This window comes from Cryptomeria japonica, chromosome 9, assembly GCF_030272615.1.
Source record: "Cryptomeria japonica chromosome 9, Sugi_1.0, whole genome shotgun sequence".
NCBI lineage: Eukaryota > Viridiplantae > Streptophyta > Pinopsida > Cupressales > Cupressaceae > Cryptomeria > Cryptomeria japonica.
In genome coordinates this window covers 19,206,318-19,232,368 of record NC_081413.1, presented here as the reverse complement: position 1 = coordinate 19,232,368, position 26,051 = coordinate 19,206,318, and positions in this window count along the sequence as shown.

The following is a 26,051-nucleotide window of genomic DNA, read 5'->3' as shown; positions in this document are numbered from 1 at the left end:
GAAACTTCCACACCTTTGCAACATCTTACAATGATAGGAGGTCATTTTGACAACTTGAAGCGAAAAAGCCATAATTGAGCCCCTGAGAAGCACTATGAATTGGTAGGGTTCCTAGCCAAAACACTTGAAGAAAACACCTTAGAAAGAACAAGAATCAAGTCATAGAAGATATTGAGAAGGAATTGGAGGTCTAGAGATCAACTAGGCCTGGTGAGTTTGTGCAATTGAGCAACCTAGGTAAACCACATCAAATTGGTATTAGAGCCTATAAGATTTGGGCTAGGTGAATAGATGTCCTTAATGTAATCTATATGAGACAACAACATGGTGACCAATGCAAAGTTGGCAAAGAAAGTGGATAATCAGGAGGAAGAGAATAGAATCCTAAAGGAGAAGTTTCTAGAATTGGAGAGTAAGCTTGGAGAGGTAGAAACCAAGGCAGATGAAGTGTTGGTAAAGGCAGAAGGAGCAGAAGGGAAGAGTAAAGAAGTGTCAGAGATAGACAAGATACCTGAACCTGATCCTATCCTAGAGAAAGAACCTTTCTTGAAGGCATTGAAGACCTTGAGTGGCAAATCACTGGAAGGATTGCCATTGTTCACTGGTAAGATGGAGGCAGAAGTAGTCCTAGAATGGATAGAAGGCATGGAGAACCATTTTGAATGTGAAGGCATAACTGAAGTCCAGAGAGTCAAGGTAGCCAAGTCAAGGATGAGAGGAGCTTCTCTCATGTGGTGGAAATTTTTGCAAGATGAAAGGAAGAAAATGGGCAAAGCACCCATTTCTTCTTGGAAACAGATGTTAGTCAAAATCAAAGAAGTCTATCTCCATGATGACTATGAAGTGCAAATTCATAGGAAGAGGCAAAACTTAAGACAAAAAGATCTTGATGTCAGTAGCTATATGGAGGAGTTTCACAAACTTGGCCTTAGATCTCATGTGGTGGAAGAAGAGAGTCTCAAGGTTGCTAGGTACCTAAATGGTCTACGATGGAACATCCAAGAATAAATCAGTCTAATGAGCCCAAAAATAGTCAATCAAACCTATCAACTTGCCCTTAAGGTGGAGGAAAAATTGAAAAGAAGACATGACTCAAGCAACAAAAGGGGCAGGGGTAGAGGAAAAGATAATAGAGGTCATAGAGGAGGCTTTGGATGAAGAAGTTCTGAACAAAGAACACAAGGAGAGTCTAAATTCACTGAGTAGAAAGATAGTGGCAGCAGTAAAGGAGGATTTAATAGAGGAAGGAGATCCAATAGTGGTTTCAGAGGAAGATCTAGTGGCTAAGGTAGAGGTTCCTCATATTTTGCAACAATGAAGTGTTACCATTGTAACGAACTTGGTCATCGAGCATATAGGTGTCCAGAGAAGGGATCATCATCACATGGTGGTGAAAGAAGAGTGAGTTATCTTCAAGAAGAGTCTTCAAGCAGCAAAACTTTAGAAGTTACCTTAGGGTCAGAGGTAGGTGACAATTTGATGATAAGGAGAACATTGATCAACAAAATGGTTAGAGAAGAGACAAGCCAAAGAAGGTTCTTATTTAGGATCAAATGCAATATTATGGACAAAGTGTGCAAAGTGATCATTGATTCAAGGTCTATAGACAAAATTGTGTCAGAAGAGGCAGTGAGAAAGCTCAAATTGCAAAGGATACCTCACAACAATCCCTATAGAGTCACTTGGTTGAACAAAGGCAAACATGTCCTAGGCGAGCATGGGTGGATTTTACCATTGGAAGGTATAAGGACAAGGTGTTATGTGATGTCCTACCCATGGATGCATGCCATCTTCTATTGGGAAGACCATGGCAATTTGATAGACAATCTATCCATGATGGAGCCAAGAATGCATACTCATTCAAGAAAGATGGAGTCACATTCAAGATTCAATCAATCCTCGAGGAAGGAGAAAAGAGTGCAGCAGGTCCCAATGTTCTTTTGGTGAGTGAAAAATAGTTCTTAAAGACACTTGAGGAAGGTGAAGGTATAGGGTTTGCACTTGTGATGAAGCCCAAAGAAGAAGACAAGAAAGAGAAGCAAGATTTTCCATTAGAGGTGTAAGATTTGTTGAAGAAATTCAAAGGCATAGTAAGTGAAGGAAAACCAGCCACCTTACCTCCTAAAAGAACCATAAGCCATCAAATAGACTTCATTCCTAGAGCATCCATGCCTAATAAGGTAGTGTAGCATCGTAAATTGTACGCACTTGCTAGGGTGGTACAATTTCACACCTAGTTTAGCACCCGCCTTGGCGCATTTTGCATTTTGCATTACATTTCCCCTTTAGCACTTAATTAATTAAATTAATTAGGTCTAAAGTTCTATTTTATCATCTCCCATATCATAAAGTTGGGCCGTTTCATTAAAGTGTGCCCTTTTCATTTTATTCCTCCTATACATCATTTAATCAAAAACCCTAATTAGGTCCTATTTTGAACTTGGGGGCTTGATTTCGGGGGTCAAAACATCTCGAAATCACCTGTAACTTCGGGATTCTCTCTAAAATCATCATATCCGACGGCCCTGAAAATTTGGTGAAAAGTTGTCGGGACCGTGGCGCCCAGTGCACATGGTCCTGGACATTTTTCCTGAAATTTTAGGAGCACGATCCAATCATAAAATAAAGCTTAACCCCAAGAAATTGGTGGGATATTCAATCTCTAGGTCGGCCAAAAGACGAAATTATGACCTAGGGTTTCCTACATAAGAGCTCTCCTTCTTCATTTTGGGGGGATCTGATTTTTGTTTTCAGGAACCTCATATGCAGCGAAAGAGCAGATCTTTGAAGACTTAAACAACATTCAACATCCTTCTATCAAGAATTTATCAATTTCATTCATCCATTTAGGGCTTGGAAGACATTGAAGAACAACAGGAGATTACCGACTGAAGATTGGCTTGTACTCCTCCCTTGAGGGTTGGGTATGATTTCATGTTGTTTTCATGTCTTTGCATAAGCTTCAATATATCCTTTATTCATGCTTTAGATCACTTTGCATCTTGATTTAGAGCATTTACATTATCATTTACAAGCAATTAGGGTTTACTTTCTAGGTTGCTCTAGTTTGCTTTCTTGCATTTTAGGACCTTGCACACACACTAGGTCTGCACACACAATACATTTTACAATACAAATTGGCTATTTGTGGAGGTGGAAATCACCGAAGCGGGGGTTTGACTAAGGCAAAACCCTATATAGCCACCCAAACACCTTTTCAGATATAAGTGCAGGTTTCGAGACTCGGACGACGCCGCAAGTTACAGATCCGGAAGAAGCAGACGGAGACTAAACAACACACCAAATCTCAGAGCAAAAGACCAGGACAGGGGCATGGGGCACCCTGGTCCTGCCAGGATAGGGGCGCTGGGCACCCTGGTCCCTGGGACAGGGGCGCTGGGTGCCCTGGTCCTCCTGACAGACAGCATTTTCAGCATTTTTGACAGCTTTTCCAGAGTGCAAAACAACAGTTTTCGGAGCAGTTTCAGGGGCAGAATCAGGACAGTGGCACCCGCGCCCCCGTCCCAAACATTTTCAGTCAGATTTTAACTCCGGGTATGCATTTGCATTCTTGTCTTGTCCTTGTGTTTACAACTTTCCATTGTTTAAGTTCAATTCTGCAATCTTGTTATTAGTTCATACTTGCACTTTGGGGTTAGGGATTGAACTTGCATCATTTTATCTTTCAATTACAACAAAGGAATAGAAATCCTAATAGGTAGCCCGTGGCTCTCTCTTCCACAAGAAGAAGTAGCCAATTGTGTGATACCTCTAGGCTCTTTCGTATTCCACAAGTGTGTGGTTGAAAGTGAGATTAGGGCATGCTTGCTTAGTGTCACTTTTTCTCCCACACATTTTGGTGAACCCGACGTGAAACTACAATATTCTCTAATTTTGATTTATGTTTTCAAATTTGAGTGTTTTCAAATTCAAATTTGTATTTACAAGTTTTAATTTCTTGCAAAATTCAAAAATTTAGAGGAAATTTTTGCTAAAACCCTAATTTTTTCAATTCAAAGTTGAACTTGTGGATAGCTTAATTGGGATCAATAATTTCAAATCTGATTTAGGAACTCATTTGAATCATAAATTTCATTTTCTAAATCTACATTCTAAGTGCTTGCATTGGTTAAAATTAAACATTTCCTTCTATTTTGCATGTGTTATCATTTGAAAGAGGAAAATTGTTGTCATGATGCATTCATTTCAGAGATGTGATAATGGGTTAGCTTCCCTTGTTTCAATTTTTCCTTCTCCTAAAGAACCTCCCCCCATCTATAACAACATTTTAGTGCCTAAAAGAGTTGCTACCAATCCCTTTGAGACTCTCCCATGCTCTAAGGATGAAGACTTTAAGAGTGATCTTGACAATTCTCCTAAAATGTGCCCTTCCTATTTAGCTATCCTAGAGGAAGAGAATGATATCATAAACACCTTTCTTAATGTTACTTCACCTTCCCTACATGATGCCTCTTTAAGTGAAAAGGTATTGATGGACATTGACTTATTTTCTCCTAAAGTTGGTCCTTCCAATGGGGGCATGTTAGTGCAACAAGAGGTTATGAACACTTCTTTCAAAGATCTCCTTCCTAAGCATGAATCTTTGGAGAAATATGTTCATGTTCCTCCTAAAAAACACTCCCTTCATGAGGATCCTTTTGTGCAAGAAGATGACATTATCCCTACATTTCCTATTGATGGCATTTCCTTTTCTAACAAAATTCCCACTAGAGATGATGAATTAATGATAAATATTTACCCTTCTCCTAAAGTTTGTCTTACCCATAAGCATCCCTTAGAGAAAGAAGATGAAATAATAAGAAATTTCCTTAATTCTCTCTCCCCTAAAGATCATATTGAAAATATTTTGAGGAAAGAGGATGAGTTTAACACATCTATTGATGCTCTCCCTCCGAAGGATGAGGAATTAATAAACAATGTTATCTCCTCTCCCAAAATTGACAATACTTCAAACATTCCTTTCAACAGCCTCACTATTTGGGATGAACCATTAGAAGAAGGTATAGATTATTCTTTACCCTTAGCCAAAGGGGATGAAATCAATATTGAAAACTCCCTTGATAGTTTCTCACCTTCCTTGAATCTCAATTATTCTCCCTCTCCTCAACTTGGTTCTACTCATAAGGAAACCCTAGTTCAAAGCAAGATGGTTAACATCTCTTTCAAAGATCTCTCTCTCAAAAGTGAGACTTTAGAGAGAAATGTTGATCCTTCTCCTAGAGAGTTTATTCCCCATGTAGATCCTTTGATGATAGAGGATGATATGACCTTTCCTAGTATTACTCTCCCTACTAGAACATCAATGCCTATTCCTTGTCTCTCTCCTAAAATTGATTTAATCCATGATAAGATTTTAGTGCAAGAGAAGACTATCAATAATTCTTCCAACACTTTTGTTCATTCCTCTAAACCATCCTCAATCAATTTGATACATGTGAATGAGACACCTAACAAACCTCTCTTCACTGTCCAAGGTGCTTGTCCTTCTCAAAATTCTCAACCTTTAAATAAGCCTATCTTAGTGGTTCAAGGTGGTTATGCTAATGATTCTTTTTGCACTCCTAAGAAACCTATTATTATTGTGCAAGGAGGTTACTCTACTAAGAGCCCTTATGAGTATGCTAAGCAACTGACTAGAGAGAGTTATCATGCGGTTGCTCATACTTATAATACTAGAAACAATAGGCAACCTAATCCTCCTCTAGTTATCCCAACTTCACTTCCTCCTTCCCAACCTATTCTTCCTCAAGCTCCATGTATTTCACAAGTTCTTGGTAAGGAATATGATCTCATAGAACAACTTAAAGCTACCCCTGCTAAGATATCCCTTTGGGATTTGATCCAAACTTCTTCCACTCATCATGGAATGTTACAAGATGTCTTGAAAGATTTGAATGTTCCTCCACCGAATACATCTAGTAATATAGCATCTTTAGTTAACTCTGTGATGAATCCTAAAGCTCAAATTGTGTTTACTCAAGATGAGTTGCTTGCTAGTGAAACTCAACATCAATATGATCCCTTGATGATTGTGGTTATCATAAATGACACGGCTATAAGACGAACACTAGTAGATAATGGCTCTGGCCTTAATGTATGTAGCATTAATCTATTGCATAAGATGAATGTGGATACATCCCTTATTGAGCCTGACTCTCGTCCCATTCGAGGTTTTGATAATGTGGCTAAGTCTTCATTAGGTATTATCACCTTACCCATCACAGTGGGACATGTTACTTTGCCTACTCCTATCCATGTTATGTCAGGAAATCTAACATACAACTTGTTATTAGGGAGACCTTGGATTCACAGTATGCAAGTTGTCCCCTCTACATTGCATAGACAAGTTAAATTTATTTATAACAATAAGACATATACCTTGATAGGTGATACTAATCTTCAGGCTTGTTTGCAAATATCTACTTCCAAAGGGAGTTCTTCTAAGCCTTCCTCTTCTAGTGATGACTCGTTAAACAAGATACCTATGGATGAATCATCACCCTCTAATAATCAAAATTCTTTGGATGAGTCTAAAGCTCCTGAAGAAGATCCTTCTCGACTTGAGTTTACACATGAAAAGGCTTTTGATCCTGAGAAGGTTCTCGCAGAAGATGATTGGGGATCCCTTGAATTTAATCCCACCTTTGCAGGTGAGTATAGGGTTCCTCCTAGAGATCTTAAAGGTAAAAAGAAGGAAGAAACTAGAAATCAATCAATCTTACCTGAACCTATGAGCAATAATTTTGTGGCCACCTCTCAAACTTCTTCTCCTCACACCTCTAATTATGAAGAGTTTGATTCTTTGTCTTATGAAAAACCACCCTCTCTTCCTGAAATGGCTGATTGTTATGGTCGTGGTTTTCGCATTTTTGCTAAGCATGGGTATCATGGAAATGGTTGTGGTGCTCATGAACAAGGGATAAAAGTTCCTCTAGAGACTAATTTTCACAATTATGCCTTTGGACTTGGCTATAATCCCTGCAAACACACTAAAGCATCTAAAAGACCATCTCTTAATGTGAATGCTATATTTAGTAGTGATGATGATCTCACTTCAACTAAATCATCTTCTACTTCTATCAACTCTCATTCCCCTCATAAGGAAATCTTGGAAATCTATCATGTCTTTAAATAACATTAATGACTATTATGTTGCTCATCATTATGTGACATTGGTAGCTCATTTACTGGGGGCTCATTGTCATTCATGATGGTACAATTTCAAGTGCAATCGTATTTTTGAAGCAACATAATAGCCTAATTTTCTATATTATCTCTTGTTTCTATGGGGACAAGAGTGATTTCATACATCTCTTCTTTCTCTTATGTCCAAATCTCTCCCTAGAAGATTGTGTAAGTCCTTCTCATTGAGGCAATGATCTTTTCTTATTTTTATCTAAGGATCCACTTTTTTCCTATTTCGTGGATGGTGTGAACTTTATTACTTGATGTTATTCCTTGTATGCATTGGTTGTTGTTTGTTCAAGGATTCTCTCTTACAAGAGGTGTAAGTCCTTGACTATAACCTCTTTTGCACTTGATGAAATACATCCATAATGAATTCACTCTCCCAATTGGGTTAAAAAGAGCGTCATCCTTCATTAAGAATCACTTTCACCTCGCAAAAGAAGGAAGTATTGCATTCTTATTCTCTTCTTTGTCTTATTCTAGAAGATGTTATATTTGTCTAAGACAATTCCTCTCGGGGATAGGTGGCTTTTGTACAAAGATCTCTTCTCCTCTAAGGATCTCCTTTACACATACTACAAGATATCCCTTTCCAACTATCTTATCCTTGCTTAAAGAGTGCAAAACTCTCTTGCTTGGATCTATGACATTGTTGCATTTTTTGGGGTATCTTCTTTTGTGATAAAGGTAGGTATCCTTGTTCTACTTTACTTATGACATAAACATTACACTTTTTGAGCAATAGGTCATTCTCGGAACCAGAGAACAGACTCTTAGGGCGAGATGTCATGCTTTTGTACTATACATATACAGGTTGTAGCATACTCGGGCATAGACTCCTATGAGGTGCTTCTAACCTCCCTTACACACACATGCATGAGGTTGAGTGGAACTAGCGGCATAAGGCTAGACTTTCTCACTCTCCTCCCTTACATGGATCACCTAGATAGACTCTAGGGGCTAGTTTTCCATGTCCTTTTTCCATGGATCACCTAGACAAGATCTAGGGGCGAGAAGTCCATGTTTTCTCTCTCACTATTCTTCTCATGGATCACCAATGTGTGTATTCATGCTTTTCTCCTTTCTTTTCTTCTCTTTGCATTTTGTTTCCATTTACATCCTTCATCTTGTGTCAGAGAACTCTCAAATCCTCATACTCTTTGTTGTGTTGGAATTGAGATGTAGTCCTCTTTCTTACCAAATGATTCTCCATTAGTTTTTGATCTCATATCAAATCTTCTTGTGAGCATTTGTCATCAATTTTATTTAACAATTCGAAGTGGTAAACATGATACCCTATTTCAACTCACTAAAATTAGCAAGCCGAAACAGGGGGGGGCATATAGCTACCCTTGAATTTTCATCACCTTCCTTAGTAAGCATTAGGTGATTTTGTGATCTAACGTGTGTTTTGTAGGGTGCGGTTCCTAACTGTGTACTGTAGATACCGCTGGGGGCTTCGTTCGACAGACTTATGGATATATCCTTTTTCCAAATAATGTTTACTTTTCTGTACTTTACCTTGCATATGCACGTAGTGTTCATATGACCGCTAAAGCGGGGGCTAAATGTAGCGTCGTAAATTGTACGCACTTGCTAGGGTGGTACAATTTCACACCTAGTTTAGCACCCGCCTTGGCGCATTTTGCATTTTGCATTACATTTCCCCTTTAGCACTTAATTCATTAAATTAATTAGGTCTAAAGTTATATTTTATCATCTCCCATATCATAAAGTTGGGCCGTTTCATTAAAGTGTGCCCTTTTCATTTTATTCCTCCTATACATCATTTAATCAAAAACCCTAATTAGGTCCTATTTTGAACTTGGGGGCTTGGTTTCGGGGGTCAAAACATCTCGAAATCACCTGTAACTTCGGGATTCTCTCTAAAATCATCATATCCGACGGCCCTGAAAATTTGGTGAAAAGTTGTCGGGACCGTGGCGCCCGGTGCACATGGTCCCGGACATTTTTCTCGAAATTTTAGGAGCACGATCCAATCATAAAATAAAGCTTAACCCCAAGAAATTGGCGGGATATTCAATCTCTAGGTCGGCCAAAAGATGAAATTACGACCTAGGGTTTCCTACATAAGGGCTCTCCTTCTTCATTTTGGGGGGATCCGATTTTTGTTTTCAGGAACCTCATATGCAGCGAAAGAGCAGATCTTTGAAGACTTAAACAACATTCAACATCCTTCTATCAAGCATTTATCAATTTCATTCATCCATTTAGGGCTTGGAAGACATTGAAGAACAACAAGAGATTACCGACTGAAGATTGGCTTGTACTCCTCCCTTGAGGGTTGGGTATGATTTCATGTTGTTTTCATGTCTTTGCATAAGCTTCAATATATCCTTTATTCATGCTTTAGATCACTTTGCATCTTGATTTAGAGCATTTACATTATCATTTACAAGCAATTAGGGTTTACTTTCTAGGTTGCTCTAGTTTGCTTTCTTGCATTTTAGGACCTTGCACACACACTAGGTCTGCACACACAATACATTTTACAATACAAATTGTCTATTCGTGGAGGTGGAAATCACCGAAGCGGGGGTTTGACTAAGGCAAAACCCTATATAGCCACCCAAACACCTTTTTAGATATAAGTGCAGGTTTCGAGACTCGGACGACGTCGCAAGTTACAGATCCGGAAGAAGCAGACAGAGACTAAACAACACACCAAATCTCAGAGCAAAAGACCAGGACAGGGACGTGGGGCACCCTGGTCCTACCAGGACAGGGGCGCTAGGCGCCCTGGTCCTACCAGGACAGGGGCGCTGGGCGCCCTGGTCCCTGGGACAGGGGCGCTGGGCGCCTTGGTCCCTGGGACAGGGGCGCTGGGCGCCCTGGTCCTCCTGACAGACAACATTTTCAGCATTTTTGACAGCTTTTCCAGAGTGCAAAACAGTAGTTTCCGGAGCAGTTTCAGGGGCAGAATCAGGACAGTGGCGCCCGCGCCCCCGTCCCAAACATTTTCAGTCATATTTTAACTCTGGGTACGCATTTTCATTCTTGTCTTGTCCTTGTGTTTACAGCTTTCCATTGTTTAAGTTCAATTCTGCAATCTTGTTATTAGTTCATACTTGCACTTTGGGGTTAGGGATTGAACTTGCATCATTTTATCTTTCAATTACAACAAAGGAATAGAAATCCTAATAGGTAGCCCGTGGCTCTCTCTTCCACAAGAAGAAGTAGCCAATTGTGTGATACCTCTAGGCTCTTTCATATTCCACAAGTGTGTGGTTGAAAGTGAGATTAGGGCATGCTTGTTTAGTGTCACTTTTTCTCCCACACAGGTAGCCTATAAAATGACTCCTCAACAAAATGTTGAAATTGCCAAGAAAATCCAAGAGCTCTTAAATCAAGGCCTAATTAGGAAAAGCATTAGCCCTCGTGTTGTCCCTATAGTGTTAGCACCAAAAAAAGGTGGTACTTGGAGATTGTGTACTGATTTTAGAGCCATAAATAGGATCACCATCAGATATAGGTTCCCTATTCCTAGAATAGAAGATCTAATGAATTGTTTAGGGGAAGCCAAGTACTTTACCAAGATTGTCCTTAAGAGTGGCTATCATCAAATTAGGATTAAGGAGGGTGATGAATTTAAAACTACATTTAAGACTATTGAGGGTCTTTATGAGTGGCTTGTAATGCCATTTGGCTTATCCAATGCTCTAAGAACCTTCACGAGACTCATGAATGAGGTGATGAAGGACTTCATAGGTAAATTTGTGGTAGTATATCTTGATGATATTCTCATTTTCAGTAAAGATAGGGTAGATCACATTAATCATTTGTAAGATGTATTACAAAGATTGTATGATGAAAAGATAACCATAAATTTGGATAAGTGTGAGTTTGTTAAGAAGGAGTTGGTTTACCTTGGATTTGTGTTGTCTCAAGGAAACCTCAAGATGGATCCAAGAAAGGTTGTAGGCATTATAAATTGGCCTACTCCTAAGACAACAACAGAGGTGAGAAGCTTCCATGGACTAGCTCAGTACTACAAGAAGTTCTTTAGGCAATTCAGTGCTATATGTGCACTATTTCTAGACACCATTAGAGGTGGAGAAAAAGCAAAGTTCCAGTGGGGTGAAGCAGCAAACAAAGGTTTTGAAACCTTGAAGGAGAAGATAGCTACCCAACTAGTACTAGTGTTGCCTAGTTTTGAGAAACTTTTCATTGTAGAATGTGATGCAAGCAATGTTGCAGTAGGTGTTATCCTAAGCCAAGAAGAAAGACTAGTAGCTTTCCATAGTGAGAAGCTAAGTGATGCCAAGAGGAAGTACTCTGCTTATGATCTTGAGTTGTATGCTTTAGTGTAGGCATTGAGGAAGTGGAGACACTATCTCCCCCCTAAAGAATTTGTGGTCTATACGGACAACCAAGCATTGAGTTTCCTAAACTCACAAGATAAACCCAGTCATAAACACATGAAATGGGTGGAGTATATTTAGGCCTATACATTCACCATCAAGCACAAGAAAGAGCAATTAAACCAGGTAGTTGATGCTTTTAGTAGAAGACTTTTGATAGTCCAAGAAATCCAATTGAGAAGCATAGGTGTGGATAGTTTTAGAGACTTGTACCTAGAGGATGAAGACTTCTTAAATGCCTACAAGGTGTGTAAGGAGTACCAAAATCACTTCCATAGTGAGTATTCTAATTTTACTTTGCAAAATGAACTATTGTTCAAAGGTGGGTAGCTTTGTGTGCTTAGAGGCTCAATGAGAGAAAACCTTATTCAAGAGAAGCATAATGGTATCCTTAGTGGACATTTTGGAGTCAATAAGACTCAAGAGTTGGTTCAAAGATACTATTATTGGCCAAGGATGAACCAAGATGTGAAGAAATATGTGGAGACTTGCATAGTTTGCCAAAAGGCCAAGGGTACTTCTACAAATGCCAGTTTATACCAACCTCTTCCCATACCAAATAGACCTTGGGAATGCATTAGCATGGATTTTGTAGTAGGTTTACCAAGGACAAAGCAGGGATATGACAACATTTATGTCATTGTGGACAAATTTAGCAAAATGGCTCACTTTGTGCCTTGCAAGACTACTCATGATGCTTGCCAAATTGCTCAATTGTTCTTCAAAGAGGTGGTGAGGATACATGGTTTACCCATGAGAATTGTTTCAGATAGGGACTCAAAGTTCATAAGTCACTTTTGGAAGACACTATGGCAAAATCTTGGCACCAACCTTTCTTTTGGATCAGCCTACCATCCTCAAATAGATGGGTAGACCAAAGTGGTGAATAGAAGCTTGGGAAACTTGTTAAGGTGCCTTACTAAGGAATATAGTCAAACATGGAATCAAGTACTCTTACAAGGTGAATATGCATATAATGACACCATAAATAGGACTACCGGAAAGAGCCCTTTTGAAGTGGTCTATGGTGTGCACCCAAGAGGCATTTTGGAGTTGAGAGACCTAGGAAGTGCAGTAGAAAGAAGTGGATATGAAGAGTACTTTTCTCAATCAATGAAGGAATTCCATGAATCAGTTAATCAAGCATTAATGGAGAACACAAGAAAGCTCAAACAAAAAGTTGATGAAAAGAGGAAGAACCTACAATTTCAAGTAGGAGATCTTGTCATGGTGCACCTAAAAAAAGAAAGGCTACAACAAGGAGTGTCAAACAAGTTACAAATGAGGAGGATAGGTCCATGTGCCATTCTAACAAAGTATGGAGAAAATGCCTACAAGGTGGATCTACCTAGTGACATAGGCTTGTCACCGGTTTTCAACATAGAAAACTTAGTTGCATACAAGGGACCTATTCAAGGTTTATATTGCAGTCACTCAGAGGTTTCATTTGATGTTAACAACCTTCAGTTACCAGCCAAACAAAATCCAAAGGCCGAGAAGGTGTTGAGTTCAAGGATCTCTAAGAAGACAAGGCATCAAGTCTATTGGGAGAACCTAATCAAATGGAATGGTATGGATGATTGTGAAGCTACATGGGTGATGGAGATAGAGTTTCATAAGCTTGGAATTGATTAGAATCTGATTCCCAAAGAGGTGACATGATCTTCTTTTGTTTGGGAGAATGGTGTAGGAGCACCTAAGACATAGGCAAATTAGCTTTCACAATTTTGGCTTCTATTGACCCTAGCCAAGTCAGTAGTGAATAAGGACTCTAGGAGGGTCCAAGAGTTAGTATTTTGTGTCAATGTAGGCCTAGGTTGAGTTCATTCTTCTTAGATTTGCATTTTTGTGTAAATAGTGGGTTTGAGTAGGTAATTGACCTTTTTGATGGTCAAAAGTGTCAAAAATTGGTACAAGAATTAGGGAGGGCTAAATAGGTATTGGAAAATTTTTAAAAGTCATTTTTGATGACTTGGAATAGGTCTTGTAGGTTGGAAATACCAAAAGTGCAAAAGTTGCAAAGTTGCAAAAAGTTGTCATGACAACTTTTGTCCTGATTTGGTTAGCGTTGGAGTTAGGGATTTTTTAACACCTTAGGAGGACTCCACACATGGGAAACCTATATATACCCTCTCTTTCACATTTACTAAGGTTGGAGAAGTGTGTGATGTAAGTTTTTCAATTGAAACTACTCATTTTCAATCTTGTTGGCAGCATTTTTGCTTGATTTTACTTATTTTGCAATTGAATAGGGTTTGAATCCATTGATCCAAAAATGGCTTGAGTTACTCCTTTTTGTTATTTATTTTTGGGTTCAATTTAGAGTCTTGTAAATACTGTTCATTGGTGGTTTCTTGTTCAAGTTTGCAAACAGCCAGTTTTGGCTTGTAAATAGTGGTTTTCTTGTAAATATGGTTGCCCCATGAGTTCCACATGTGCTGCCATCACGGATAGTTGGGACATGATAGGAAACAACCTTTAAATTGTACATATGCAGGTCCAAGTGTTGGAGAGGAGTTTAAGTATGACTGTTACCTTATTCTAGGTGAGTTTAGGAGCAACTCAACTAGAGGAAATAAGGTGAAGATGAAGTGCTAAGTGCAGAGGTGTGTGCCAAATCACCATTTTATAGTTTAGAGGGGTCCATGGAGCTGGTGTAGAATTTTCCATGTAGGGAGAAGCTTTGAAAAATCCATTTGATACCAAAACCCCAACTTATTCATTCATTGTTGGTTAAAGGCCTTGTAAACCCTTCAAAACCCTCATATTGGGGTGCATACATTGTATGGTGCAACCAAGGGCCAAAAACACAAAAATCCTTTAGGGATAGGTGTATCTTTGAAGAAAATACAAACTTATTTGGGGTTCCTTTGAATAATTTTCCTTCAAGCCCTAGAAAACCAGATTTGGAGGCCTAATTAGGGCTCATTCCTTGTAGCCCTTTTCTAGGCAATATTTTGAAATCGGTAAGAAACCTAATGATTGCAAGCCACTAATGGACCCCAAAATTATAAAAAAAAATTTAGTAGACACCTCCACACTTTTGCAAAATATTACAATGATAGGAGGTCATTTTGATAACTTGAAGCCAAGAAGCCATAATTGAGCACCTGAGAAGCATTGTGAATTGGTATGGTTTGATGGGATGGGGTTTGGGATAGACTAGCCTAGTCTATGCTCTTGGATCCTTTCCTTGGATCACCTAGTGTTCTCCTCACACCCTAGGGTCTCTAGGACTCCCTTTTCTTGAGGAATCCCCTGAACTTTCCCAATCCACCCACCAATGAGTTGCTATGCTGCTGCTAAGGTCTCACCTACTCATGAGACTCAAAACCCCTTACTATTGCTAATAAGGGATAATCTTGTTCCACACCTTCCAAGGTCTTAACAAGGTTAAATCAGGTCTTAAATAATGTTTTACATCCCTCCATGTGCCCCCAAGAAGTTTCTACCTTCATCCTTTCTACCGATTTCACTGTTTTGTGTTTTTGCTTACAAAATAGGGCTACAAGGATTATGACCAATTAGGCCTCCTAACTGGTCTTCTAGGGCTCCCTCTCACAAATTATGCACAAAAAACCCTAACTCCAAAAATGAGCTACCATTCAATTGGCAAGGCCTCAAGGATTTTCTAGGTTTTGGTCCTCTAAGTGGCCGTACGGTGCTTAGGGTGAATTTTGGGGTTTTCAAGGGTTTTGTGAGGGTTTTGTGGTCTGCCTGGGTCACAGTGAAGGTTTTGTGTGTTAGCCACCTTTTTTGGATTGGTGGAGGCTCCTCCTTCACACCAATTATTCTTTTAACACGCCTCTACACCTCCTCCAAAGGATGTACTCCCCTCTATCCAACCTTGCTCTCCAAGACCTCTGCAATTCAACCTCTCCTAACCAGGCACTGTCCAATCTCGCCTAGGAGTGGGTCTTTGCTTGGCCTTCCTGCATTTTAAGGGCCTTTCTTTTTTTTCAATATGGTAAAAGGTCTACACTCTCATTCCCCATGGTTTCATGGTGGTTCCACAATGGGGAATGGAGTTATGCAGCCATTTACACAATCCTGTCCAAAACTAGACAGTAAGAAGACAATTTACAAACTATTTACAAACACACTCAATCTGCAAGTAAAAACATAAACTAATTGATTTAAATGAAAGTATTTACACCATGGAGAAAATTCCACTCAGTTTTGGTCATTTTTCAATCCATTAACTTGTTTGTTTTCTTCATTCAAACTGGCTGGTAATAGTTTTACAGTCTCAGTTTGATCTTTTTGCTAGGGTCATACAAAGTCTGACATCCAACCCTTTCATTTAGGGTTTTCAAGTACTTATACTACCTATAACTTTGTCTATGTTCCCAAACTAGGGTTTCCCATGCTAACCAAAAGAACTTGATATCATGGTGGAAAAGTTGCTTGACAACTTTAAAAAATTGTCATGTAACTTTTGAGCAACTTTCCCAATGGTGCTTTTTATGACTCCTAGACCCACATTGGGCCAACCTAAGGACCCCTAAACACTTCAAGGACACACATACCCTCCATTTTCAAGAAAATCACAATCTTGACTCATGACCCCTAAGATCTCCACTAGGACCCTAACTAGGACCTATGAGCACACAACTCATTATTTTATGTACAATGGCTTCATAAGAAGCATAACACCAACAAAACAAGAAAGAGAAAGAGTTTGGAAGGGTTCTCCTACACCATACTCCTCCTCTACATAGAATTAAGAAATAGAAGAAGAGATGAGAGCGGGGTCTATTCCAAGTGCCTTGAACTTGCTCTCGTCCACCCATGTAGCTTCAGATACTGGTTGATCTGCCCATTTCACTAAGTGATCCATGTAGACCTAGTGTCTAGTAGACTTCTTCACCCTTGATTCCAAGATCTCCTCTGCTTTAGGCTTCTTCACCTATGGTAAGACATTAACATCAAGGTCCTGTAGTACCTTGGCTTGGTTCTCAGTCTGCCCTGCTATCTCACCCTTGTACATGATCAAGTCAGCTACATTAAATATTGGTGATATAGCTAAATCTAGAGGTAGGTCAAATTTTTAGGAATTCTTACCATATTGCGATAGGATTCTACAAGGTCCTACCCTTCTCATATGTAGTTTGGTAGGCTTACCTCCTTGCAACCTAACTTTACTCAAATGGACCATCACATAGTCACCCACCTTGAACTGAACTTCTCTCCTCTTCTCATCCACTTTGGCTTTTAGTTTTTGAGTGGATTCAAGGATGGCCTTCTTAACCTACTCTTGAACTTCCTTGATGGTTTGAGTGAAGTCTTCTGTTGCTCGCTCTTCATTTCCAAACTACCAAGGTCTCTCAACTCATATACTCCTCTTGGATGTCTACCATAGACAACCTCAAAAGGACTTCTACTAGTGGTTCTATTCACACTATCATTATATGCATACTCTACTTGAGAAATGATTTGGTCCCATGTTTGGCCATACTCCTTAGTTAAACACCTCAACAAGTTACCTAACACCCTATTGATGACTTTAGTTTGACCATCTGTTTGTGGATGGTAAGCTGAGCTAAATGACAAGTTGGTTCCTAGTCTCCTCCATAATGTTTGCCAAAAATGACCCATGAACTTGCTGTCCCTATCTGAAACAATGCTTAAAGGGAGTCCATGAATCCTAACAATCTCTTTGAAGAAGAGATGGGCAACATAGCTTGCATCATGTGTAGTCTTACATGGGATAAAATGACTCATCTTGGAAAATCTATCTACTACCACATAAATGTTGTCCATACCTATTTTTATCTTGGGAAGTCCTACTACAAAGTCCATGCTTAGACATTCCCAAGGTCTGTTAGGGACCGGTAATGGTTGATATAAACCAGCATTGCTTGATCCATCTTTGGCTCTTTGGCATACACCACACTGTTCTACATATCTTTTCACATCTCTTGGAAACTTTGGCCAATAGTAGTATCTCTACACTCAATATAGGGTCTTATTAATCCCAAAGTGTCCACTCAAACTACCATTATGTTTCTCTTGGATGAGGTTCTCCCTCATGGATCCCCTAGGTACACACAACTGGTTACCCTTGAACAAGAGACCATTTTGGAGAGTGTAATCTGCATACTCACCATGGAAATGGTTCTCAAACTCTTTGCAAACCTTGTAAGCTATTGAGAAGTCTTCATCTCCTTCATAGAGGTCTTTGAAACCTTCTATTCCTATGCTCTGCAACTATAACTCTTGAATTGTCAACAACTTCCTGCTTAATGCATCTTCCACCTTATTAAGCTACCACTTCTTATGCTTGATGGTGAAGGTGAAGGATTGGAGATATTCCATCCATTTCAGATGCTTGTTGCTTAGCTTCTCTTGAGTGTTTATGTAACTCAATTCCTGGTTGTCTGTGAACACTACAAATTCCTTAGGAAGTAGGTAATGCCTCCATTTCTTTAGAGACTGGACTAATGCATACAACTCTAAGTCATAGGCTAAGTACTTCTTCTTTGCTTCATTAAGCTTCTCACTAAAAAATGCCACAGGTCTTCCCTCTTGACTCAACACACCACCTACTGCAATTGCACTTGCATCACACTCCATAGTGAATAGCTTATCAAACGTAGGTAGGAGAAGGATAGGTTTTGTGGCTACTTCCTATTTCAACAATTGAAATTCTTTGTCTGCCTCCTTAGTCCACTTAAACTTAGTTATAAGACCTCCTTTAATGGTTTCAAGGACTGGTGCACATATGCCACTAAAATTCCTCACAAATTTCCTATAGAATTGAGCTAATCCATGGAAACTTCTAACCTCAATCCCTGTTTTAGGTGCAAGCAAATTCAAGATTGCCTCCACTTTGCTTGGATCCATCTTCAAGGGACACCACAAATCCTAAGTAAACCAGCCCTTGCTTCAAGAAGTCACACTTCTCTAGGTTGATGGATAGCTTCTCCTCATGCAACCTCTTTAAAACTAACCTCAAATGCTCAAGGTGCTCTCCCTTGGTTCTGCTATAGATGAGAATGTCATCTAGGTACACTACCACAAATCTGCCTATGAAATCCTTCAACACCTCATTCATGAACCTCATGAAGGTGCTTGGAGCATTAGTAAGCCCAAATGGCATCACAAGCCACTCATACAATCCTTCTATGGTTTCAAAAGTAGTCTTCCACTCATCACCCTCCTTAATTCTTATATGGTGATAACCAGTTTTAAGGTCTAGCTTGGTAAAATACATAGCACCCCCTAAATAATCCATTAGATCCTCTATTCTAGGAATAGGAAACCTATACCTTATGGTAATCCTATTGATTTCTCTTGAGTCAGTGCAAAGTCTCCACTTACCTCCTTTTTTTATGCTAGCACTACTGGGACTGCACATGGGCTGATGCTCTTCTTAATCAGTCCTTGTTCCAATAACTCCTGCACTTGCCTTGCTACTTCCTTATTTTGATTAGGTGTGAGCTTATATGCAACCTTGTTAGGTAAGGATGCACCAGGAACAAAGTCTATTTGATGGCTTATAGACCTTCTTGGTGGGAGTGTTGCATGTGCTCCATCACTCACTATATCCTTATACTCTTGCAACATTTACTTCACCTCCTTGGGTATTTCTACCTGCAACTTGTCTTCTTTCTCCTTTGGCTTCACAAAGATGGCACACTTCACTATCTCCTCCTCATGTAGCAAATTTAAGAACTCTTTACCAGTAGCCATTAAAACACTAGGTGTTTTTGAAGTTCCCTCTTCATCCTCTATCAAAGACTGAATCTTGAAAGTCTTGCTATCCTTCTTGAATGATATGGAGTTCTCTCCATCATAGATCACCTTCCTATCAAATTTCTAGGGTCTTCCTAGCAACAAGTGACATGCATCCATAGGTAACACATCACAAAGAATCTTATCCTTATATCCTCCAATAGAAAACTCTTCCCAAGTCTGCTCATTGACTAGCACACTCTGTCCTTTATTCAACCAAGTCACTTTGTAAGGATTGGTGTGGGATATTCTTGTGAGTTTCAACTTCCTAACTGCCTCTTCTGAGATGATGTTGTCAGTTGAGCCTGTATCAACTATCACCTTGCACACTTTACCAAGAACTTTGCATCTCACCCTAAACAATGCTCTCCTATGTTTGGGTTCCTCAACTGACTGTCTGATCAAAATCCTATTGAACATCATATTTTCTCAAACTTCTGATTCAATCTGGTCCACATTCAGTGTCTTGCTGCTTGAAGAGTCTTCCTGTGCATAAACAACCCTCTTTCCACTATTTGATGATGTAGGTTTGTTAGGGCATCTATATGTTGGGTGTCCCAATTGTCCACAATTGTAACACTTCATAGTTGCAAAATAGGAGTTACCTCTGTCGGTACCTCTACCCCTATTTGGACCACCTTGTGCACCTCTTCCTCTAGAGTGTCCTCCTTTGAGATTGGTTTCACTACCATGCTCAGTCAACTTGGTTTCTCCTTGGTTCCTTTGCTCACTTGACTTGCTTTGGTAACCAAATCGGTGATTCACTTGATCTCTACCTCTGCCTCTACCCCTATTATTGGAGTCTCCTTTCCTTTTGTTCCTCTCTTCTACCCTGATAGCTAGCTAATGGCATTTCTAAATAGTAGTAGGAGTCCATAGGCTTATCTCCTCCTGAATATTCCACTTTAGGCCACTTAGATACCTAGCCACCTTAATAGATTCATTTTCTTGGACCTTTGATCTAAGACAAAGTTTTTGGAATTCTTCAGTGTAAGAGGTTACATCAAGATCTTTCTACTTCAATCCTTGTCTCTTCTTATGAATTTGGACTTCATAATCCTCTAGTAAGTAGTTCTCCTTAATCTTACTCACCATAGCTTTCCAATTTGCAATAGGTAGCTTCCCCATACTAACACTTTCTTCTTGCAGGTACTTCCACCATGTCAAAGTTGCTCCCCTTAATCTTGATTTTGCAACTTTAACCTTTTGAGCCTCTATCACTCCTTCACACTCAAAGTGGTTTTCCATGCCCTCAATCCATTCCATAACAGTGTCTATGTCCATTCTTCCACTGAAATGTGGCAATCCTTCAAAAGCTTTGGTGTTCAAAGCTTTAATAGCCTTCACAAAAGGTTCTTCAATGAACAAGGGATCAGGTTCAAGGATAATGTCATCTATGTCTATAGTCTTCTTTCCTTTACCCTTGGTGTCTTCATCCCAAGGGTCATGTGTTCTCTGATCCACCACTTCCTGCAGTTTATCCCTTATCTCACTCATTGCTGCTTCAAGGAGTCTATTCTTCTCCTTCTTCTCTTCTACCTCTCTAGCCAGCTCTACATTAGTAACCATTTTTCTCTCCGCTACTGATTCACCAGTATATAGAGACATACACAGTCCAACAAGTCTTTCACTTGCTCTAATACCAATCTCATGGGATGGGGTTTGGGATAGACTAGCCTAATATATGCTCCTGGATCCTTTCCTTGGATCACCTAGTGTTCTCCTCACACCCTAGGGTCTCTAGGACTCCCTTTGCTTGAGGAGTCCCCTGACCTTGCCCAATCCACCCACCAATGAGTTGCTATGCTGCTGCTAAGGTCTCACCTACTCATGAGACTTAAAACCCCTTACTATTGCTAATAAAGGCTAATCTTGTTCCACACCTTCCAAGGTCTTAGAAAGGTTAAATTAGGTCTTAAACCATGTTTTACATCCCTCCATGTGCCCCCAAGAAGTTGCTACCTTCATCCTTTCTACCAATTTCACTATTTTGTGTTTTTGCTTACAAAACAAGGCTACAAGGATTAGGACCAATTAGGCCTCCTAACCAGTCTTCTAGGGCTCCCTCTCACAAATGATGCACAAACAACCCTAACTCCCAAAATGGACTACCATTCAATTGGCAAGGGATCAAGGATTTTCTAGGTTTTGGTCCTCCAATTGGCCGTACAGTGCCTAGGGTGAATTTTGGGGTTTTCAAGGGTTTTGTGACGGTTTTGTGGTCTGCCTAGGTCACAGTGAAGGTTTTGTGTGTTAGCCACCTTGTTTGGATTGGTGGAGGCTCCTCCTTCACACCAATTATGCTTCTAACACTCCTCTACACCTCCTCCAAAGGATGTACTCCCCTCTATCCAACCTTGCTCTCCAAGACCTCTGCAATTCAATCTCTCCTAATCGGGCACTGTCCAGTCTCGCCTAGGAGTGGGTCTTTGCTTGGCCTTCCTGCATTTTTAAGGTCCCTTCTTATTTTTCAATATGGTACAAGGTCTACACTCTCATTCCCCATGGTTTCATGGTGGGTCCACAATGGGGAATGGAGTTATGCAGCCATTTACACAATCCTGTCCAAAACTGGACAGTAAGAAGACAATTTACAAACTATTTACACACTCAATCTTCCCAAGTTGACTTACCTTTGAAAGTTGAAGAAGACATCTTCCCAAGTTGACATTCTCTGCACAAAAAATTCTCAGGTTTGTTCAGCAAAGGCAATCCTCTTACTTCCTTGATCTTACTCACCTTTACAATATTATCAAAATTCATATGACAAAGTCTCCTATGCCATATCCAACCGTCATCAAACTTTGCCATTAGACACTGAATAATCTTGGCATTTAACTAAAACAAGTTACCTCTGGTCTACTTACCAGTGGCAATAAGTTCACTACTCTTTCCAATTATACTACAAACTCCACCTTTGAATGCCAAAATGAGTCCTTTGCCATTTAGCTAAGAAACACTCAAAAGGTTATGCTTAAGACCTTCTACCCACTAGACATCATCTATAATGCTTTTTCCATTCTATGAGATGGATCCTTTACCTTTCACCAAACATGGTGCATCATTGCCAAACTGGACAACACCTCCATCATATTCTTCCAGAGATAGAAAATTTCTTCAATCACCAATCATGTGGTGAGAACACCCACTATCAATGATCCACTCATTTGAGTTGTCAATGTGAGAGACAAGGGCTTTCTTGTCAAACACTTCTTCCTTTATAGCTACAAACACTATATCCTCATTCTCTTCATCCTCAGATTCTTCATCAGTTGTTAGGCCCAATATGGAAAGCTAATGTACTGAGAGGGGAGGGGTGAATCAGTACTCCAAAAATTTTCTTTTGTAATAACCTTATTGTTATGCATAAACAGAATAGTGCAGTAACATAAAACAAAACTATAGTCAACAAATAACATTCATACATGATTCACTCCATAACACATATATTTTGGTCATGCAGAAACTCTTGGTTAGAGAGAAAAACTGCGGTGGGGATGACACCCACAACTTCACTACTGCAATAATAAAGAGTGCTCGGTTAGAGCTACATTTAGCTATTTCTGATAGCTTACCCTATTAGGAGTATTAAGATCAGTTAGATCTACCTTGCTAAAGGATTTTACAACACTATATAAGTGTAGCACTTGGTTAAAGGATTTACAGTTTATAGACTTGGTTAGAGTCTTTTACCCTGTTAAAGGTTTCTCTTACAACTTCAAAATATTACAATAGAATCATTACAAATATCTGCAACTTTACATCTGAAATGTTGTAGCAGATTCTATGTGCTCAAAATAAGATTACCTTGCCTAAAGCATACCTTGGTAACTCATAAAGTAACTCGGTAAACCCTTCTATTTACTCTGTTCCTCGACTGTTCTTTGATAACCTTCTCGGTGACCTCTAAGTCTTTGTAATAGTCATAATACTCTATGATTTCTCATGTGTCACATAAGTCTTACTTCATACACACATGCACACACATTTCTCATATTCACATCCATTTATAACCCTAAATTCATGCTGTATAAATAGACTTCTTATGTCGGTGATCCGATTCATTGCTTCGATCTTACAAACATGATTTCTCAAATAAATAACCATTAAAAATATTTCATTGGTTAGATGACCTCAAAATTATACAAAATCTATATGTGCAATTTCCAATGTGATAATGGTTCCGTGTGCCTTGATCTTGTAACATGTTTTCATATGTGTGTCCAGGTTCAATCAATCTGGTAACACGTTTCACTTGGTGTATATCAGCTCAGTGTATTATCTTTACTACTCGGTAGACATGAAATGACACTTGGTAGACAGCTCGGTGTATACTAGGCTTTGTGACTATTTTCCTTCTATAACCGACTAGACTGTTCATACTGACCTTTTTGTGTGTACCGACTGCATGATTCGGTAATATTAACCGACTAGAATATAGAATGACTTTGGGATAGTGTGTGTAGGAGAATTTCCACCATTTATGGTGTGATCTTGTTGTTACACTCCACATTCAGTGGGTGATCCACCTCATGTGGACTATTATATTGTTTCTCCTACCTACCCACACCTATTTCCTACCTACCCTTGTTTCTTATTGAGCGACATGTCATGTTTGTGTGCTCACATATCCATATAGCCTTTCCTATATAAGTAGGCTCATATTCATTATATGTAATGAATGCTTAATGATCCAGTTGATCATATTTTTCATCTTGATAGAATACAGTTTATTTCTATCATCTATTTTGTTCTCTCTTATTTGTGCTTTCCATTGCCTCTTGATCTTGGAAAAATCTCACATGGTATCAGAGCTGGTCCAAATCTCACATGGTATCAGAACCATTATAGTGTCATTGATTTGCCAATTGAGAGAAATTTGATGCTATTTGAGGTTTGCATTTTGGAATTTTCTATTGCAGGTTATTATTGAAGCTTGATGGATCAAATCTGAGGTTACCATTGGATTGAGGAGGTCCAAGAAAGTCAGTTTTGCCTATTTTTTCATCCAAATCGGACTTCGGAGGTCAAATCTAGAGGCATTTGAAGTTTGATGCTGTAGCGTAAATTTTCCAGAAATTATAATTTTGCAGGCAATTTTCAAATAGTGATATCTCACTCATCCGGACTCGTTTTTACAAGAAATTTTTTTTGTTTTGGGGTAGAATTTCATTATCTGTATAGTGGTGTAGAATATTTCTGATTTTTAGATATAGGTTTTTCAAAAATTGTGAAATCCCGATTTTTACAACTTTGGAGGCTTCATTTGGGCTCATATGGACTCCTTTTCAGGTGCCATTTTTTTTGAAATTGTATATTTTTTCATCTACTTTCATAATCTGCCATCTTTTTGCAATGATTTTAAGTAGAAATAGAACTTTCAGTATTTGGTCATTTTTGGCATATTTGGTATTTGCATTTTGCTTGGATCTCAGTTTAGATCACTAGCAGTATTTGTTGAAGTCTCTTAGATCTCATTTTGAAAAGTTGTAAATTGAAATCAGAAGTCCACTTTGCCTTGTTTTGTAAGTGGTCCATTGTATATGCACTAAGTATAAAGTGTCAAATCACCATTTTGGGGGGGTTTCTTGATTGAGTATTTTGGGGGGTGTCTTGTGTGATTGTGTCTCTCTCTATCTTGTGTTTTTTCATTTTAGTGCTATGGGTTCTCCTAAATTTCCACTTTTAACTCCTCATAATTATGCATCATGGAAAATTAAGGCATGGAGTAAACTAATGGAAAAAGGACTCATTCATTATGTAAATGAAACTATTATAGCACCACCTGATCCTAAGGCTAATCCTAATGCTCAAATTGAATGGCTTATTAAGAATGCTATGGCACTTAGAACTCTTAGAAAGTGTGTATCAAATGACCTCATTTTTCACATTGATAAGTGTACAATAATTAAAGAGGCTTGGGATATTTTTAAGAAATTGTATGGTCAAGTTGATGAGATTAAGGGCTACAAGCTTGATAGTGAACTCACAATTTTGGATCCCAAGGATTTTGATACAATCCAAGATTATGTCACAAAAGCAACGAAGCTAAGACCAAAGCTAAAGGATTGTGGAATTGACAAAAAGGATGCTCAATCGGTTTATAACTTGTTGGACAAGCTTCCTTCAGAGTATGCAGCCTTTGTATCTAGCTTTCACACCCATAGGTTAGCTCAAGGTTCCTCATACACTTCTCCCTCATTTGATTCATTCACGGAGATTTTGATACTTGAGCAATCTAAGTTGACCACGATGGGGATTCTCAAATCTTCAAAATCACAAGCTTTGGTGGCTAACAAAGGGAATCAAAGTAATCAAGGAAAAGGCAAGAATCAAAAGCAACCTAAGTCTAAACCACAACAAGATGGAGCACAATCTTCCTCTCCACAACAAGGTGATTCACCATTCTCACCTAAGAGGAAATCATATAAGGATAATCTTTTTTGTGGATATTGCAAGAAGTCAGGACATGATGAACATCATTGTTATAAGAAGGATATTGATGAGTTGAAGAATCTTCTTGAGAAGAATAGAATCAACCTACCTTCTAGAATGACTACATTGGCTTCTTCTTCCAAGGATAAAGGAAAGGATCACTCTTTTGGGACAGATAAAGGAAATGGACAAGCTCTTTGTGCTACTACAAGTCATGATTCAGGGAGATGGTTCTAGATTCAGGGGCTTCTCATCATATGACATCTTTGTAGTCTATGTTTTCTACAT